Source organism: Budorcas taxicolor, chromosome 19, assembly GCF_023091745.1.
Source record: "Budorcas taxicolor isolate Tak-1 chromosome 19, Takin1.1, whole genome shotgun sequence".
Lineage (NCBI taxonomy): Eukaryota > Metazoa > Chordata > Mammalia > Artiodactyla > Bovidae > Budorcas > Budorcas taxicolor.
This window is the reverse complement of record NC_068928.1, coordinates 42,893,940-42,913,529: the sequence shown is the minus strand read 5'-3', so window position 1 is coordinate 42,913,529 and position 19,590 is coordinate 42,893,940. Positions and strand designations below refer to the sequence as shown.

At 55.0% G+C, this 19,590-nt stretch overlaps 4 non-coding genes and 2 pseudogenes across 4 annotated transcripts; 3 read left to right on the top strand and 3 right to left on the bottom strand.

The window, feature by feature from the left end:
* Positions 1 to 203: 203 nt before the first annotated feature.
* LOC128065764 (U2 spliceosomal RNA) lies at positions 204 to 394 on the top strand. Its single transcript, XR_008201140.1, has one exon. It is a non-coding gene; the product is annotated as a U2 spliceosomal RNA (small nuclear RNA).
* Positions 395 to 1,031: 637 nt separating this feature from the next.
* LOC128065445 (mitochondrial fission factor-like) lies at positions 1,032 to 1,634 on the top strand (annotated as a pseudogene).
* A 786-nt stretch (positions 1,635 to 2,420) lies between these two features.
* On the top strand, positions 2,421 to 2,943 carry LOC128065444 (probable mitochondrial glutathione transporter SLC25A39; annotated as a pseudogene).
* Positions 2,944 to 3,669: 726 nt separating this feature from the next.
* LOC128065769 (U2 spliceosomal RNA) lies at positions 3,670 to 3,860 on the bottom strand. The gene has a single exon (XR_008201144.1). It is a non-coding gene; the product is annotated as a U2 spliceosomal RNA (small nuclear RNA).
* Positions 3,861 to 11,930: 8,070 nt separating this feature from the next.
* LOC128065780 (U2 spliceosomal RNA) lies at positions 11,931 to 12,121 on the bottom strand. Its single transcript, XR_008201154.1, has one exon. It is a non-coding gene; the product is annotated as a U2 spliceosomal RNA (small nuclear RNA).
* A 5,528-nt stretch (positions 12,122 to 17,649) lies between these two features.
* LOC128065777 (U2 spliceosomal RNA) lies at positions 17,650 to 17,840 on the bottom strand. Its single transcript, XR_008201151.1, has one exon. It is a non-coding gene; the product is annotated as a U2 spliceosomal RNA (small nuclear RNA).
* Positions 17,841 to 19,590: the final 1,750 nt, after the last annotated feature.

Here is a 19,590-nt window from a genome sequence, read left to right as displayed (position 1 = left end):
GGGGTGCCGTGGGAGAACAGAAAGCCTAAAGGCGCCCAACTAATGAAACGACCCGACGAACGATGGACGCCTTAGAAGTTGTGGCACTAGGACATCGTGCAGTCTAGGGGAGAGGGCGGGCCTTCGTTCGAGGCGGACTTTGCTCACCGTGAGCTAAATGGAAGTGAGGGGAGGGCGGTAGCGGCCGAGGCCGGGGTAGTGGTATCGCTTCTCGGCCTTTTGGCTAAGATCAAGTGTAGTATCTGTTCTTATCAGTTTAATATCTGATACGTCCTCTATCCGAGGACAATATATTAAATGGATTTTTGGAGCAGGGAGTTGGAATAGGAGCTTGCTCCGTCCACTCCACGCATCGACCTGGTATTGCAGTACTTCCAGGAACGGTGCACCCCCCTCTCGGGGGAAATAATCGTGGTATGACAAAAGCAGACTGCGTGTAAAACCTTAAGAGTCTCAGAATAGCGAGACGAGAAAGCTCAGCCCGCTCCTTTCCGCCTAGTTTTCGTGGGTTTTCATCGCCGTGCGCTTGGGCCCATTGTGGAGTCCTTTCATCTTACCGTGTCTGTTTTGTGTTGGTTTTAGAGCTGTAAGTTTTAGTGCTCGCTACAGCTGTGTTGTTTTTTTATTGCGGAAATGAAAGAAGGGAGACTCTTCGCTGGCAGGCTTCCGGGAAAAACGCGGCCTTACGTAAGCGTTCGCAGCGACGTGTTTCTATTGCCAGCGGTCCCCTAAGGAGTCTGCTCGCTTCCGCAGATGTGCGTTTCCATTTTTGGTCCAAGACTGTATGTAGTAAGACCCCGAAGTGTGGCCGCAGAAGCTTGCTTTCTCTCTCTCTCTCTCTCTCTCTCTCTCAGCTGAGGCCCTTAGCCCGCAGGCCCTCCAGCGGGGCTCAGGGGCACAAAAGTGGCTCTACGTGCAGCACGTGCACCTGGAAGCAACTCAAAGGATTTACAGGTAATGCCCCAAAAAAGCAAGCAGTAGTTGGTATACATTTAGTGAGGGAGAAAGCGTTTTCTTCTCCCACTGCTGAGATGGCGGAAGCTAGTCGAATTCCTCAGTATGAAAAGGAAGGTATTAATTAGTGAATGAGGGTCCTGGGGAAAATGAAAGGAAGCACTTCCAAAATGCTGACCTGGAACAAGGATTCCAAGGAGGTTTAAATGCTCGTGTGATTACGGGAAGTGCGCGTGTTCCTGAGGGAATTATTGTAGCAGGAAGTAAGACATTCCATTTTCAAGGCCAACCGATCTTGACCTTATACAGTCAACTCCCTTCAAAACCTCTGGCACTAAAAAATACCACCTCGTGTGCTTTCGCTAAGTGAAAGACAGCTAGATTTTCTGGGTTTAGAAAGACTCCAACCCCTCAAAATGAGGAAATGGGTGCAGCTGACAGGCTAAAAAGAGCGCGCTGGCTGTTCACCAAAATGGAACAGCCGGTCAGAACGGACTCCATGTATGACATTTCCAATAGAGATACAACATGGAAGGAACTTCAGGTGACAGAACAGAGAACGTGCTAAAGGAGAAAGGGCCATGTATGTATTCAATCATGTAGCATTCTGGCTGATTGATAGCTCTGATTTCTCCGCTGGAAATAACCGCAACGCTCAAAAATACTATCTCAACAGCTGAAAATACAAAGAATGTGCGAACTTCTTTGTTTCTATCTTTGCAATGTATGCCGTTTCACAGTCCACGCCCTGAAAATGTATTTCACCCCAGAAAAGAGGGAGAAAGGGCTTGTATGTGCAGAACTAAAGGTATATTCTGTCAAAAACAAGAGGGGGCGGGTGGGCTGATCCTGAGGCAGGAGAAAAACAAGAAGCGCATCCGCTCGCTCTAAAGTTTCCCTCCACCTGTACGGTCAAAACCGCTCTCAATAATACGAGCTAGAGTCGGTCTTGATGCCTAGTGAGCCCTCCCTCCCCGGTAGCCGCGCCGCGCCGCGCCAGCGCCGGCCTAGAGCCAGAACCGGAGTTATACAAGATGGCCGGGCAAGCAACCTGGGGGCATCGGTCCCCTCCAACAAATGGTGACATGCGGAGCCGGGGCTGTGGTCACCTTCCTCTTCATGACAACACCCCCCGCCCCCCCGCCGCCTCCCGTGGTGAAGGTACTATGCTTGCAGTCTCAGCGCCCCTTGGTGCGCAGTGAGTTGATGCCTCCCCCTCCAGACTCCGAAGCATCTCGGAAGTAAGTGCCCCCTGGACAGTACTGGGGTCCTGGAGCCCCTCTGCGGACGGGCGAAGGCGCTTGAGTCCGTGTCCGACTCTTTGCGACCGTAGCCCGCCAGGTTCCTCGGCCCATGGGATTCTCCAGGCAAAAAGAATACTGGAGTGGGTTGCCATGCCCTCCTCCCGGGGATGGATCTATCTTCCCGGCCCAGGGATTGAGCCCGCCTCTCCTGGGTCTCCTGCAATGCAGGTGGACTCTTGGTTACCGCCGAGCCACCAGGGAAACCCCAAAGCCCCTCTGTGTACAAATGGTGCCCTCTGTGCCACCTGCTTTCTGGACCCCACTCGCTCCACTGTCACCGAAGATGGCCTTGTGAGGATTGTGCGGCACGAGGGCACCGGGACCCTGTGGCATGGCCTCCCAGCCATCTTTGTTGATGACTGTCGGCCACTGCCACCTACTTCACCGCCTACGACCTACTCAAGGCCTTCCTGTGTGGTGGAGCCCTGACCTCTTCCTCCGCGCACCCTTGGTGGCTGGTCCGCGGGCCTGCCTGGGCACCGTGACTGCCATCAGTTCCCCTCGGAGCTGGGCACGGACAAAGCCGAAGGCTCGGGACCCCGCGCTGGGAGCTTGGAGCACGTGCATCCGAGCGGCTGCGTGGCTCCGGCCGGCTGGTGCTCGCTCGGGCGGGGCTGGGCAGGTCCGGTCCTAGTGCCCCTTCGGGATGTGCCCTTCGCGGCTCTGTCTGTACTGGTTCAACTAGAGCTGGCCGACGTGGCTCAGGTCGAAGGACCAGACAGACCTTCGCTTTTTTGTCTTCGGCTTTTGCGTCTGGCGCCATCTCCTGGGCGGTGGCGGCCGTCCTCTCTTTCTTTCAACGTGACGAAGACTCCACGAGCGGTGGAAGATGTGAATGACGCCCCCCCGGCCCCCGCACGCCACCACTCCGCTTGGCTTGCTGCTTACTGAGGACCCGGACCCCAGTCGGCCCGAGGATCAAGCAAGCCTCAACGCCACTTCAACCCGGCGACATTTGTCAGCACTTGCTTGAGCCTCGCAAAAAACCTTCCTCCAGAAAGACTCAACGGGGAACAAACAGCCTGGGAGATGTTCAAAGAAACCAGGAAACAGAGAAAAAGAAAAAAAAGCGAAAGGCAAGAAGGCCTTCCCCGGGCTGTCCCGTGACTCAGGTGTGCGCCGTGCCACGTAAGGGCCAGCGGCCCGATTCTTCGTTTGGGAGCACAGCCGGCCGCCCCAATCGGTCCGCTGCAACGGCGTGGCGACCAGTAGGGGCCACCGCAGCGAGAGGCCGGCTACCCTGGGCCGAGAAGCCGCGACATGCCGTAGGCCCAACCCCCCACCGGCAACGCCACTGGAAAGGAAATTAAGCCTTTAGCAGCAGCATGCTCTTGGGGGTAACTCAGGTATAAGCCTACCAGCTCACCTTCACGGAGACTCTACTTTTAGGAAAACACAGGTTATTCCCCGTAGGGGGTGCACCGTTCCTGGAAGTACTGCAATACCAGATCGATGCGTGGAGTGGACGGAGCAAGCTCCTATTCCAACTCCCTGCTCCAAAAATCCATTTAATATATTGTCCTCGGATAGAGGACGTATCAGATATTAAACTGATAAGAACAGATACTACACTTGATCTTAGCCAAAAGGCCGAGAAGCGATACCCATTGGCTCAGCCTGGCCGCAGCCGCCCTCGCTCCATCTCCATTCAACGCACGGTGAGCGCCCTGAACCACCCTCCTTGTCTGATTCCTTTTGCGTCGTCGACAGTGCTGTCATCGGACTCCTGTGCAGACCTTTTTGTCCTCTACCTTTGAAAGGACAAGTTCTATGTCCTTAATTGTTCCGCCACTCCCGCGCCGAACAGCCATTTCTAATCTGCATGCTCCGCCTTCTGCCGCCCGAGGGGGCGCGGCTACAGCGGGCGGACTCCGCCCTCCGGACCGCCTCCTCGCGCCCGGAACCCACACCAGGCCCGGAGCCCGCCTCGCGACCCAGGGGCGGCTGCCGGAGACGGCGAGGGAAGCGCTGACACGGAAGCAGCTCTCACGGATCCAGCCCCAGAAATCAAGAACTCGCTTTTGTCGCTCATTCCCCGGCTCGCGCTGCACTCGCAACCATTGCCTCCTACACGCTGAGCTAGTGCCCGACACCCGTCACGGTTACCGCGGCTCTAACGGCCAGCACCACACCCCCTCGCCCTTCCCTGCTCCCGGCCGCTCTGCTCGCGTCCGTGTTCTCCCGCCCGTCTTCTGCCCCACAGTTCGGGTCCCCTGGGGCGGCGGGGTGGGCGTGGGGGTGGGGGCATTCGTCCTGACCAGGGATGTCCTGGGGCCCAGTCGTTGGAATGGAACACTGCCCGTCGCGATCACTTGGCAGCTCCGTTTCTCACTGCGTGATGCGCTCCCGCGGAATTTGCTCCAATCGGGGTGCACGGACTGAAGGGTCTGCGAAGGGCGCCCGGCCCCGGGGCACAGCGCTCTGCGGAGGCCGCTCGGGTGCCCCTTGTGCCCTCGCGGCGGTGCGGGGCCGTGGCGGTCCCGGCCACCCTCGCCGCAACGGAGCCCTGAAGCTCGGGAGATCAGGGGCGGTGACTGGAAGAGCAGGGCAGGCGTTCTCCGGCAGCGCCTCGTCCCCCAGCCTCGCCAACAACCCCGCGTGGCATCAGACTTGGGAACGCTTTTTCGGTGGAGGGTGGGGAAAGCGCGAGGGGTGGATCTCTTAGGTGAGAACGGTACCTCGGCCTAGCTCGGATATGCGGTTTTCTCTCCTGGGTAAATAAAGTTGAGCGTCCCCTCCTGTTTCAGAGAAGCCTTTAGATTGTCTCTCTGTGAGCTATTAATAACCTCCCTCTCGGTGGTCTTCGACCCTCTTCCCTATTCCTGCTGGCTTTTCGGTTGGGCTTTGCTTAAGGTGATGATGATTGCATTGTTTAAAGGTTCCGTTTTTATATCGTCATATTTATCCATTTTAAAAAGATATCTTTCACATTTTGAGTCGAAAGGACTTATGAAGTAATTTCCTAAATCTTCCTCTAGGTCTTCTTCTTCTTCTCCCTCAACATCTACGTCGTCCAGCCGGGGGATACTTTCCCGGGGGTTGGGTGGTGGTGTTCGGTCGCGCCCGACTCTTGGCGACCCCATGGACTGTAGGCGCGCCAAGCTCCTCCGTCCATGGAATTTTCCAGGCGAGTAACTGCAGCGCGTTGCCATTTCCTCCTCCAGGGGATCTTCCCGACCCAGGGGTCGAACCCGCGTCTCCTGCGTCTCCCGCACTGGCAGGCGGAGTCTTTGCCACTGCGCCTCCTGGGAAGCTCTTGAGGGAACTGTTGAGGGGGGGACGACTGGGTGCGGCTCCCCGCTGGTGGGACCTCCTCAGGGCTCCAGGCTTCTCCCGTGCGGCTCGGGGTCCCTACCCGGACACACCCAGTAAGTGACAAGGTGCGAAGGGCAGACAGGAAGCCAGCCGAGTCAGGGAGGGCTTCCAGACCCGGGAGACGGCCTACGGGACAGGTTAGAGTTTCACTGGGGGCGCGGGCGGTGTGCGGGCCGGCCGTGTTGACATGAGGGGCGGCGAACCTGGAGGCAAGAGCCTCTCGGAGGCTCTTGGCAAGAGCGTGGGCGAGAACGCAGAGGTGCAGAGCGAGGGGGCGCGCTGGGGGAAGGAGGGCCGCGGCCTGCGCCCCGCTGACCCGCCGAGACGCCGCGAGGGTGTGATCTGGGCCTCACAGCTGCTCCGGGGAACGCTTGCTTCTAGCGGGCTCTTTCTTACAGTCATCATCCCCCAACCCCACGTCTCTCCCCTCACAGACTCCTTCCGTATCCCAGACTGGGCCGGCTGGGTTCAGCTTCTCCGCGGGGAACCAGCACGGCCCTGCTGTGCCCCACCTTTACCCAGGCCGGAGCCCTCCTAGCTCAGATCAAGGCGCTTCTCTGACCCCTCTGTACGGTGCCCGTCACGGCGGCTCTCCACCCGAGTTTCACGGAGAAGAGAGCAACTGGCGGTGTGTGATGGAGAGTCTGACTCTGCCTTGAGGTTATGGCCGAGAGCTGCTAAGCCTCGCCCTTCCCTCGTCCCCTCTCACCCTGGACCCCGGCAAGCTGATGAGAAAAGCCTCCCGCCGGCCACCCCTCTGCTCAGCACTGTCCTCTTTAAAAAAAAAAAAATCCACGAGCTAGAAGTTGAGACTTGCGTTTTACTCAGCGGGAATATTTAGGACTTGCAGCCCCGGAGTCAGCGTCTGAAGCGACCCTGAGAGAACCGCCAGGAGGAGGTGGGCAGTGCGGGGGAGGAGCCAGGTGACACACAAGTTTTGCCACAAAGGGCAGGCGGTCTGAACGTCAAAAGGTGTTTCCTATTCTGTAGAGGAAAGAAAACCAGGCATCCCGAGGTAAGGAATTTAGCGAGATGCTCGAGCCTGGGCTCACGGAAATCATGCCTTTGATGCGCATCTCAGCGCTCCGGGGCCACCATCCTGTGCTTTTCACATCCTGGGCTTCCTCGGGGCTCACCTGCAGGGAGTGGCTGCAGTGGGATGGCCGCTCAGTTCAGTTCAGTTCAGTGGCTCAGTCGTGTCCGACTCTTTGCGACCCCATGAATCGCAGCACGCCAGGCCTCCCTGTCCATCACCAACTCCCGGAGTTCACTCAGACTCACGTCCATCGAGTCCGTGACGCCATCCAGCCATCTCATCCTCGGTCGTCCCCTTCTCCTCCTGCCCCCAATCCCTCCCAGCATCAGAGTCTTTTCCAGTGAGTCAACTCTTCCCATGAGGTGGCCAAAGTACTGGAGCTTCAGCTTTAGCATCATTCCTTCCAAAGAAATCCCAGGGTTGATCTCCTTTAGGAAGGACTGGTTGGATCTCCTTGCAGTCCAAGGGACTCTCAAGAGTCTCCTCCAACACCACAGTTCAAAAGCATCAAGTCTTCGTCGCTCAGCCTTCTTCACAGTCCAACTCTCACATCCATACATGACCACAGGAAAAACCATAGCCTTGACTAGACGGACCTTAGTCGGCAAAGTAGTATCTCTGCTTTTGAATATATTGTCTAGGTTGGTCATAACTTTCCTTCCAAGGAGTAAGCGTCTTTCAATTTCATGGCTGCAGTCACCATCTGCAGTGATTTGGGAGCCCAAAAAAATAAAGTCTGACACTGTTTCCACTGTTTCCCCATCTATTTCCCAGGAAGTGGTGGGACCGGATAGTCTTTCAGTCCCGAGCAGGGCTCACCGACTTGCCCTCCCTCCCGTGATGGCCGCAATTGCTGGTGACTGTGACGTCCTTGTTTACTGATGCGGGGGGAGATGTTCCATTTCTCACCACCATCAGAACACCGACCTGGCCTCCTTTCCTGGCTCTTAGTCTACCGCGGAGAGCCACCCTGCTCTCCCTGGGAAGCCTCATCATGTGACTTGTCGATCTTTTCGGACCCCCTAGATGCCTGTGTGTTGTGTCGTGGTGGTGGTGGTGGTGGTGGTGGTGGTGGTGGTGGTGGTGGTGGTGGGCGGGGGGGAATCTGGCAGGGGTCCTCAGTCTCCGCACGCAGGACAGATTTGGGGTAGGGGGATGGGGAGACGCGACCCGGAATTCTATGGGGCTTGCGCTCAGCATTTTCCAGGACGGGTCCACAGGCCTCCCCACCAGACTGGGTGGACTCCTGTCCGTGACACAACCCTCGAATTCGGTGTTTCCGCACCCGTCCACTGTCCACCGAGTGCCCGTGGCGGGTTATACCCAAAACCGGTCTGGCGCCGTCCTACGCCGATTCGACCTGCATCGGCGGGAGTGCACCGAACCCTTTCCCTGTCACGGAAAAGTCAGTGTGTCAGAACACGTGGGCCTCTGAGCAGTGCTTCCGGATGCACTCCGGGCAGCCGAAACGAAACCCTCTACCTCAGGCGGGGACTCGAACCCGGCCAAACCCAGGTTGGGACTCCAATCCGAGCCAAAACCCAGGGTACCTGGTTTCAAGAGCTGATGAAGCTCAGGTTCTCCATGTCCCTGTCGCAGAAAGAATTCAGTGAGAGACAAAGTGATAGGTAAGAAGTGGATTGATTCAGAGAGAAACACACTCCATAGGCAGAGTGTGGGCCATCACACAGGGCGAGTGTGGCGGCCTCAAGAGGTAGCATGGTGCGCTTTCATGGGCCGGGTAATTTCATGGGCTAGTGGGTTGATCAGCTGATAGGCTAATCAACCCGGAATAGTCATTGGAAGGGCTGATGCTGAAGCTGAAGCTCCAATGCTTTGGCCACCTGAGGCGAAGAGCTGACCCACTGGAAAAGCCCCTCATCTCATGCTGGGAAAGATTGAAGGCAGGAGAAGGAGACCACGGAGGATGAGACGGGTGGGTGGCGTCACCGACTCAAAGGACGTGAGCTTGAGCCAGCCCTGGGAGACAGGTGAAGGACAGGGAAGCCTGGCGAGCTGCAGTCCACGGGGTCACGACGGAGCGACTGGGCACCGACAGTGAGTGGGAGGATCATTCCAACTATTCGGGGGGAGGGGTGGAGGTTTCCAGGAATCGGGCCACTGCCCGCTTTCTGGTCTTTTGACAGCGCCTTGGAACTGTCACGGCGCCTCTGGGTATGTCCTTTAGCTTGCTGATTGAGACTCAAGGTCTGCTTGAAGCTGACTTCTCTGCCAGCTTAGCCCCCGCGGACTGTAGCCCGCCAGGCTCCTCTGTCCGTGGGATTCTCGGGGCAAGAATACTGGAGTGGGCAGCCATTCCCTTCTCCGGGGGATCATCCCGACCCAGGGATCGAACCCGGTCTCCTGCGTTGCAGGCAGATTCTTTCTACCATCTGAGCCACCAGGGAAGCCCATCTTAGACCCATGTGATTCTAATGAACGCCTGTTGTGTCCTCGGGCTATGCCACACTTTCAGAAGTTGTGCCCTGCCCCCTTCCCTTCTGTTTCAGAAACACCTGTGGAGCTTGGAAGTACAGCGAGCCTCGGGCCCCTCCTGAGACAGTCCGATCCAATTGATCTCGGGAGACCTAGGCCTGCAGTGGCTTGGAGCGGCGCTTGGCTTCCCGGCCGGAGGTTGGGGCTGGGTCGCGGCGGTAAAAGCACCGGGTCCTAGCCACTAGACCCGCGGTCAGTGACAAGGACCCTGGCCCTTCGGCTCTGCACAAAGGAATTCCCAGGGAGACGGAGAGTAGTGACACAAGTGGGGCATTTATTAAGAGGAAAAGAGTACGCTGTGTGTGGATAGGCACACGGGCAGACGCAGAGGGAGAGTCCCTGAGTCGCGCCCTTGGAGTGGCTTGAATTACTTTTTGAGTTTATTTTTTAAATCTTTTGGCCACGGGGCGTGTGGGAATCACAGCTCCCCCACCAGGGATCGAACCTTCACCCTCTGGGTTGGAAGGCAAAGTCTTAACCACCGGACCACCGGGGAAGTCCCTTGAATTGCTTTTACGAGGCATTTCTCCAGGTCTCCTTTGGCCGATCATTTGGATCTGCCTGGCTCACGGGCCATATTTGGTCTCTGTCAGGGTCCTTCCACAGGTGTGCATGCGTCTCTTAGCCAAACTGGACTCTACCCAAGAGGCCTGTGGGTAGCCTAGCGTTAGTTAGCATCACTCCCCTTTGACCTCCAAGGAGCCTTTCTGTGCCTGTGTGGTCAGGGAGGTCTCCTGACTTCCAGAAAGAGAAATGTGTGGTCTGGGCGCGCGCCCAGCCCGCTCGCCCTCATTGCCCTGCCCTTCTCCTCTTGGAACTTTTGGTCAGTAGAGAATGCACCTCCAACTGCTTTACCCTGGGGTGGGGGTGGGGAGCGGCAGGTACCTCCTGCCTCACCATGGCTGTACGGTGGTGCCTGGTGCCCGGGACCCAAGTACGATTTCAACGAGAGCCCCGGACACCCACCCCACACCCCCGCCCACAGTAGGTCCGGAAGGGAAAAGACCTCTGGAAGGTATGTGAGGAAAGACCTTTGCAGGGAGGACGACACTGGCCTGTAATTTGTTTGGTCGGGCCCAGCCAGTCTTAGGGCTACCGGAAGGAAGCTGAGTTCAATCGCCGACGCCTACGGTCGGAAGGGGTGTCCGAGCTATTCTCTTGCGCGGCCACGTCGGGTGGTATTTCTACCAGAGAATGGTCACCGTCCGACTAACCGTCGGTTGGGGTCAGTGTGAGGGGCGGAGGGCGCGTGAGTGAACCAGGCATATCTAGGAAACGGCCCAAGGAAGAACCAGTTCTGACTCCGTGTTGGATCTGTTTCTTGGTCTTTAACCTTGGGGTTTTGTTGCTTTTGTTATTATCATCGTACACAATGACCTGCCCCCAGAGAACTGTGCCCCTCTGCCCGACGGTTAAAAGTGTCTTTGGTCGGCTCACAGGAGGGCTGATCTGACCCTACCCACCTGTGTGCACGACTCCACGAAAGAAGAGATCCGCCCATCCTCTCCCCAACGCTGGCCGTCCCAGGAGATGATTTTGCAAGACTGATGGCCCCTTTTAGTTTATGCTTCACCGCCTCTCCCTCTCTCCTCGGCCTTTTTTGTGCTTTGCTTCCTCATCGCTTCCCTCTCTCTGGTTCCATGAAAGAACCTGGCCTCTAGACCCCAATAAGACGGTTATTGGGAGACATTAGTCTGCCAACCTCTCTGGGACCAATTGGAGTCAGTACCAGAAACAAACGGCAGCAAATATATGGGAGATCTGGCAGGTAACCGAGTTTCAGGAGATATGGAGGACTTTGGGAGACAGAAGAGATGGGCGCGAGGCACGAGAGAGGAGGATGGAGCCTGATGAGACTCACCCACCCTGATCGCTTCAGACCTGAGTGTCAGGGCTTCCAAAATCTCTGCGGCCTGAGAGTTTAGGACAGCGCCTTCTGTACAGAGTACACAGGAGAAGACCAAAAAGTTCAGACAGGAACAGCTCACTCCTATGGCACAATAGAAAGACCGTTCCAGAAACCAGTCTGCAGATGGAAAAAAAAAAAAGGGGGTGGGGGGAGTGGTGGGGGGAAGCTTCAAACGACTGACTCTTTAGAAAAGACCCCACGCTGGGAAAGATCGAAGGCAGAAGGAGAACGGGAGGATAGAAGATGAAATAGATGGTTGGATGGCATCGGCCATATGAGTTTGAGCAAGCTCTGGGAGTCAGTGATGAACAGGGAAGTGTCGTGGTCCGGGCGCAGGTTGGAAAAGAATTTCCAGACATGAGACACAATGAGAGGGAAATGACGTTTGTTAGAACGGGAGACGCTGTTAGAACAGCGGGCCGGCTCAGGAGAGAACCACTTTTATACCCAGGGTACACGGAGTGGGATAGGGGTCTTGCAGGTCATTTGCTGATTGGATGAAGCACATACACTGGGTTGGAGGAAACAGTAAGGCAAATGTCTTCTCCCTATGCAGCAGGAGGGGAGACAGGTTATACTGCTCACGAGGACCTGAAATCCATTAATGGTTACAACGCGGGGGAAGGAAAGGAGGATAATGGTCTGGTTTTTCTGTTCCTGCATTCCAAGAAGACTCTCCTAGGTTTTATCTGCTCTTTCATCCTTGGGTCACCACAGGAAATAGACAGGGAAAAGCCAAGCACAGCTAAGCAATTGAATCAAACTGAAAGAATCAAAATCAGCCTAAAAGAAAACAAAACAAAGACAGGGGAAAAGCCACACAAACCCCACAGAAGCCCAAGTGAAAAACACAAGAGAGAAGAGAAATCTTCCGAGGAGAAAAGCCAGAAAAGAAACAAATCTACCATTTGGGGGTGCCGGTTTTGTCCTCGGAGAGAGCGCACCATTCCTGGGAAGTGCTGCAACACAGAGCAGGCTCCGATGCCAACTGCTTGCTCCAAAAACTCACTTAACAACGTATTGTTCCCAGATAGAGGAGGTATCAGATGTTAAGCTGGTAAAGAACAGATACTACACTCGACCTCAGCCAAAAGGCAGAGAAGCAATGTTGCTTTTTCGGGCAGCAGCCACCATCCTCCCCTCCTCTCCATTCAGCTCACCATGAGCAACCTGCCCGTCACCCGTCAGTCGTCAGTCAAGATTCCTGGCTCTCTAGCCCATGTCCGCTCCAGACCAGTGAAACAACTTGTTCTCCACATTCTGGTCAGTTCTCACATCTCTTCTGGCTCCCTGGCCCCCATCTTTCCCGGGGCAATGACTCTCTACGTGCATGACCCGCCCTCCTCCAACCCTGAGGGCGCGGCCAGCATCCTCAGGCTCTGCCCATGCATCCTAGGTGCCAGCTCTGGTCCACAGGCGGGGGAACCGTGCTTGGGGCGCGGGAGCAGCAGGACAAGAACGGTCCAGATGCTCTCGAAGCCCGGAGTCAGCCCGGAGTGAGCCCGGGGTCGTGGCTGTGCATCCGGGGGAGCCGCGTAGCCGCCAGACACCCGACTCCTTCCCACGGTCCCGGCCAGGCTCCTTAACTGAGAGCCTGGGACGGTAGCTCAGCTGGTAATGAGTCTGCCTCCAATTCACGCGACCCCAATTCGATCCCTGGGTCGGGAAGATCCCCGGGAGAACGGGTAGGCTACCCACTCCAGTACTGTTGGGCTTCCCTGGTGGCGAAATCTGCCTGCAGGGGACCTGTGGGAGACCTGGAGTCCATCCCTGGGTAGGGAAGATCTGCAGAAGGGAACGGCTACCCGCTCCAGTATCCTTGCCTGAAGAATTCCACAGACAGAGGAGCCTGGCAGACTACAGTCCACTGGGTTGCGAAGAGTCGGACACGGCTAAGCGACTTTCACATGACCAGGAGCGCGCTCTCGTCTTGTCTCCGTTCTCCGCAAAGCCCCTAGAGAGCTGCAGGGTCTGTGAGACTAGCACAGTCGGCCCTCCCCCTGACCGACTCTCTAGTTCTGAGGGGAAAGACCGCCCCCCGGAGAAACCTCCCCCCCCGACCCTGGGGACTGCCCTGCGAGACAGCCACCTGGCAGTCACTGCCCTGCATTCTTTGCTATGATCACACCCACTTGGTTACTGGACACGCTAGAGAGGATTGACGCTGTTACCATCCTCGTTTCACTGTCGTGATCAACGAGACCAGAGAGGCTAAGAAACTTGCCCTGGGGTCACACAGCTAGCAGGCAGCTGACCTGCGGGGTTGACCACGGTGTCCCAAGACCTCGTCCGGTCCTGGAGCACAGGCCCCGCTCACTGATGGCGCCTCCGAGGGGGAAGCCACCAGAAGAGGAAGGCGACTTTGGAGGGGCGCAGGGTTGCTGGTGCCACACGCGCCGGTTTGCTGGCGCCAGGCCCGCAGCACCAGCGTTTCTATAAGGGTGGGTGGCACCTGGGGTCACGGCCTCACCTGACCCTGCCTCGGCTCCTGGCTCCGTGACTCCCTGCCGCCCTGGGTTTTCCCTCTCTCCTGTGGGAGTGAAAGGGTTGGAGGGGTGATCTGTTTCACACCTTCTCGGGGAACCCTAATAACCTGCCGGCCAGATTAGCTCGGAGACCCCCTCTGGACATGCCTGGCAGGAGTCAGCCCTCAACCAGCAAACACTAGGGAGAAACAGTGACTTTGCCAGACACTTCTCCGAGCCGTCATCTCCTGGTGGAAATCTCGGTTCTAAGAAAACCTAACGTGGGCCCGTTTTCAGCCATCCCCTTCCCTCCTGCCACCAGAGGTGCCCCTCTGTGCCCCAGGATGGTTTTGAGTTTGTGAGTATCTAGCACCAGACAGACATGTCATCTACAAATACACACACACACACACACACACACACACAAATATGGACATGCTTTTATAACTCCGCTTACCCACAACCCCACTTGCTCCAGGCCTTATCCCTCTCCGCCCCCCACCCCAACCCTTCTCTCGCACCCCGCTTAGCCGAAACTGTTCCTAATGTTCAGTGCCAGGTCGTGTGCAACGCTTCCTTGACCCCATGGACTGCAGCACACCAGGGTTCTCTGTCCCTCGCCATCTCCCAGAGATTTTCCAAGGTCATGTCCAGTGAATCGGTGATGCCACCCAACCCTCTCATCCTCTGTCGCCCTCTACTCCTTCTGCCTTCAATCTCCCCCAGCATCAGGATCTTTTCCAAGGAGTCAGCTCTTCGCATCGGGTGGCCATAGTATCGGAGCTTCAGCTTCGGCACCGGTCCTTCCAAGGAGAATTCAGGATTGACTTCCTTTAAGATGGACTGGTTTGCTCTCCTTGCGGTCCAAGGGACCCTCAGGAGTCTTCTTCTGCACCACAGTTCCAGAGCGTCAGTTCTTCGGCCTCTGCCTTCTTTATGGTCCAGCTCTCACACCCGTACGTGACTACTGGAAAGACAATAGCCTTGACTATACGGACTTCTGTTGACAAAGCGATGTCTTTGCTTTTTAACACACTGTCTAGGTTTGTCATAGCTTTCCTGCCAAGAAGCAATCGTCTTCTGATGTCCTGGCTGCAGTCACCATCCTCAGTGATTTTAGAGCCCAAGAAGAGGAAATCTGTCACTGCTTCCACGTTTTCCCTTTCTACTTGTCAGGAAGTGATGGGACCAGATGTCATGATCTTAGTGTTCTTTTCTTCCTTTCTTTTTTAATATCGAGGCGTTTTTCTTCCAAATTATTTATGGCTTTGTTTTTGGCTGCACTGGGTCCTTGTTGACACGTGCAGGCTTTCTCTCGTTGCGAGCGAGGGCTACTCTCTACTTGTGGCTTATGGGCTCTAGAGTGCGGGCTCAGTAGTTGTGTCACGGGGGCTTAGTTGCCCCGCGGCCTGTGGCATCTTCCTGGACCAGGGATTGAACACATGTCCGCTGCATCGGCAAGCAGATTCTTAACCGCTGGGCCACCGGGGAAGTCCAATGTTGAGTTTTAAGCCGGCTCTTTCACTCTCCTCCTTCACCCTCAGCAGGAGGCTCTTTAGTTTCTCGTCCCTTTCTGCCATTAGAGTGGTATCATCCGCAGATCTGAGGTTGTTGAGATTTCTCCCGGCGACCTTGGTTCCAGCTTGTGACTCATCTAGCCCGGCATTTCGCATGATGTGCCCTGCGTAGAAGTTAAACAGACAGGGTGACCAGAAACAGCCTGGGCGGACTCCCTTCTCAACTTTGAACCAGTCAGTTGTTTCGTGGAAGGTTCTAACTGTTGCTTCTTGACCCACATACAGGTTTCTCAGGAGACAGGTAAGATGGTCTGGTATTCCCATCTCTTTGAGAGTTTGTTATGGATCCACACAGTCAAAGGCTTTAGCCGACTCAGTGAAACAGAGGTAGAGGCTTTTCTGGATTTCCCTTGCTTTCTCTAGGATCCAGCGAATGTTGGCGATTTGATCTCTGGTTCCTCTGCATTCCCTAAACTCAGCTTAAACATCGGGAAGTTCTCGGTTCAGGGACTTTTGAAGCCTAGCTTGGAGGATTTTTGAGCATAACCTTACTAGCAGGAGTCCCTGGTGGCTCAGGCGGTAAAGCGTCTGTCTACAATGCAGGAGACCTGGGTTCGATCCCTGGGTCGGGAAGATCCCCTGGACAAGGAAATGGCAATCCACTCCAGTACTATTGCCTGGAAAATCCCACGGACAGAGGAGCCTGGTAGGCTACAGCCCATTCCATGGGGTCGCAAAACGCCGGACACGACTGAGCAACTTCACTTTCACTTTACCAGCACGAGAGCTGAGTGCAATTGTCCCGTGGTACCTGGGCAGATTCCCACAGCGGCTGCTTTTCCCACCACACTGTCCGGTGCACTTAGATCAGCGCCCAGCACCTAGATCTTGGTCGAATGCCAGAGTCAATGGGAAAGGACGAAAGAAGATAATATGGGGAAGTCGTTCCGGTTTATACATGACCTGAACTTTGTGCTGACCTGAACAGCCTGCCTTGTGTATCCAAAAGACACAGTGGCTCTTACTTGAGGCCCTCTTTTCTCTTTTAAGTACTAATAACTCCAAGTAATAATGCAACTTCAGTGGCACTGACCTCCGTCAGTCAGTCACCTTTATAAATGAAATCCCAATACGACCCACACACAGACTGAGTTTAAAGCCCATCATTTTCTTTTTTCTTTTAATTTTTATTTTTACTTTATTTTACTTTACAATACTGTATTGGTTTTGCCATACATTGACATGAATCCACCACGGGTGTACATGAGTTCCCAAACGTGAACCCCCTCCCACCTCCCATCCCGTATCATCTCTATGGATCATCCCCATGGATCATCCCCTTGCACCAGCCCCAAGCATCCTGTATCCCGCATCGAACATAGACCGGCGATTCGTTTCTTACATGATAGTATACGTGTTTCAATGCCGTTCTCCCAAATCATCCCACCCTCGCCCTCTCCCTCAGAGTCCAAAAGTCCGCTCTACACATCTGTGTCTCTTTTGCTGTCTCGCATACAGGGTCATCATTACCATCTTTCTAAATTCCATATATATGTGTTAGTATACTGTATTGGTGTTTTTCTTTCTGGCTTACTTCACTCTGTATAATCGGCTCCAGTATCATCCATCTCATTAGAACTGATTCAAATGTATTCTTTTTAATGGCTGAGTAATACTCCATTGTGTATATGTGCCACAGCAAATGAAGCAACTGACAAACAACCAATCTCAAAAATATACAAGCAACTTATGCAGCTCAATTGCAGAAAAATAAACGACCCAATCAAAAGATGGGCCAAAGAACTAAATAGACATTTCTCCAAAGAAGACATACGGATGGCTAACAAACACATGAAAAGATGCTCAACATCACTCTTTATTAGAGAAATGCAAATCAAGACCACAATGAGGTACCACTTCACACCAGTCAGAATGGCTGCGATCCAAAAGTCTGCAAGCAATAAATGCTGGAGAGGGTGTGGAGAAAAGGGAACCCTCTTACACTGTTGGTGGGAGTGCAAACTAGTACAGCCACTATGGAGAACAGTGTGGAGATTCCTTAAAAAAGTTGCAAATAGAACTAACTGCCTTATGACCCAACAATCCCACTGCTGGGCATACACACTGAGGAAACCAGAATAGGAAGAGACACATGGACCCCAGTGTTCATCGCAGCACTGTTTATAATAGCCAGGACATGGAAGACAACCTAGATGTCCATCAGCAGATGAATGGATAAAGCCCACCATTTTAACCTAGACTCCAAATGGATCTCGGTGGCTTTAAGTGGGAACTGCCTGAAGTCAGAAGACATGAATACAGGAGTGACCTTAGAGATATCAGGAGAAGGCAGGTGAGTAGAGACAGAAGATCTCACTCCTGGGTGAGAATGAAGGGTAAAAGCACCTGCACTTAACGAGGTTAATGAACTAAAGACCCTCTTCAGACCCTCTTCCAGAACTGCATAGAGCAAGCAAGTTTTAAGCTCCAGCGTTGGCATTTTACCTTCTTACAATAGTCAGCAGGTAGACAAACTTGAAAACCTCCCTGAGGAAGGATAAAAAAAGAAAAAAAGAAAACCTCCCTGAGGTAGCCAAACGCTTTACAGGAAAAGATCAGTTTCTGCTTTTCGGTACTTCCGTGAGTGTCCCCGAGGGGGTGCACCGTTCCTGGAAACACTGCAATACCAGATCGATGCGTGGAGTGGACGGAGCAAGCTCCTATTCCAACTCCCTGCTCCAAAAATCCATTTAATATATTGTCCTCGGATAGAAGACGTATCAGATATTAAACTGATAAGAACAGATACTACACTTGATCTTAGCCAAAAGGCCGAGAAGCGATACCGGGACACCGCCCGTCGCTGTCACCGTCCTGCTGTCCTGCATGTTGCACTCAGGGTGACCGGGTCCCCGCTCACTCCAGGTCTCCCTTCCTTGGCCTCGTTGACGGTGCTCTGGCGGCGCTACACCAGACGCTCGAGCAGAAGTTGGATTCTCCACGTTGTAAACGAGAAATTCCGCATCTGCCCTGGCTTTGTGGATCGCGGGGAAGCGCGGTCTCGAATCTGCATGCCCCGCCCTCTGTCGCCAAGAAGGCGTGGCTCCGGCGGGACGGCAGCGCCCTGGGGACGGCCTCGGGGCGGCGGCAGGGGAGCTCCTCCTTGGTGGAGAGGAGAGACCCGACCGGAGGGGGTGCGGGGTGGCCGGCGAGAGGGACCCGTGCGACGAGCTGTTGGCCGAGAGTTTTCCTGAAGCCAAGGTCGCAAGACTCACTGGCCAGAAACGCCCGGGCTGCAGTGTGTTACACAGGCCTCCGCCTGCGGAGAGAGGGGCCCCGTAGGGTCGGGTGTGCGGAGGGGGCTTCCCGGCCAGGCGGAAGGCGGATGGCCCACGGTGGGGAAGGGAGGGGGCGTGTGGATGCGGAGGGCGGGGCCGGGCCGCGGGAGGGGTTCACTGCGACTCCAGCGCCCTCGTCCTTCGGTGCCTCTAGGAACCAAAGCGATCCCGGGCTTCCTACCGAAAGCTCCCTCCGCCAAGGACCTCGTTTCCTTGCCTGTCCTCCCCAGCTGTGGGCTTCGCTGGGGCCTCAGATTGTCAAGAATCCGCCTGCAAGGCAGGAAACCTGGGTTCGACTCCTGGGTCGGAAGATCCCCTGGAGGAGGAAACTGCAACCCACTCCGGTATTTTTGCCTAGGAAATCCAGTGGACAGAGGATCCTGGCGGGTCACAGGGTCCCAAAGAGTCGGACACTCAGTTCAGTTCAGTTCAGTCGCTCAGTCGTGTCCGACTCTTTGCGACCCCGTGAATCGCAGCACGCCAGGCCTCCCTGTCCATCACCATCGCCTGCAGTTCACTCAAACTCACATCCATCGAATCGGTGATGCCATCCAGCCATCTCATCCTCGGTCGTCCCCTTCTCCTCCTGCCCCCAATCCCTCCCAGCATCAGAGTCTTTTCCAATGAGTCACCTCTTCGCATGAGGTGGCCAAAGCACTGGAGTTTCAGCTTTAGCATCATTCCTTCCAAAGAACACCCAGGGCTGATCTCCTTCAGAATGGACTGGTTGGATCTCCTTGCAGTCCAAGGGACTCTCAAGAGTCTTCTGCAACACCACAGTTCAAAAGCATCAATTCGTCAGCGCCCAGCTTTCTACACAGTCCCAAGTCTCACATCCATACATGACCACTGGAAAAACCATAGCCTTGACTAGACGGACCTTTGTTGGCAAAGTAATGTCTCTGCTTTTCAATATGCAGTCTACTTAGAGACTAAAAACAAGAAGAAACATTCTGTTGATCTGAGCTGTCACAGCCACTAGCCACATGCAGCCAGGGAACGCTGGGCAGGTGGTTCCTCCGAATTCAGAGGTACCACTGAATCCAGAGGTACCAAGAATTCAAAGGTTTCCACTTTCAAGTGGAAAACACACACGGGATTTCAAAGACTTAGTCTTAAAAATTGTAACGTATCTCTGTAACGTTGATATTAATTACATATTGAAATATTTTGTGGTATCTGGTTTGTAGGTGGGGTGGGGAGGGTGTGTGCCAGAGGGTTTGCAAGAACCCTGAGGAGGGATGGGATGGAAACCT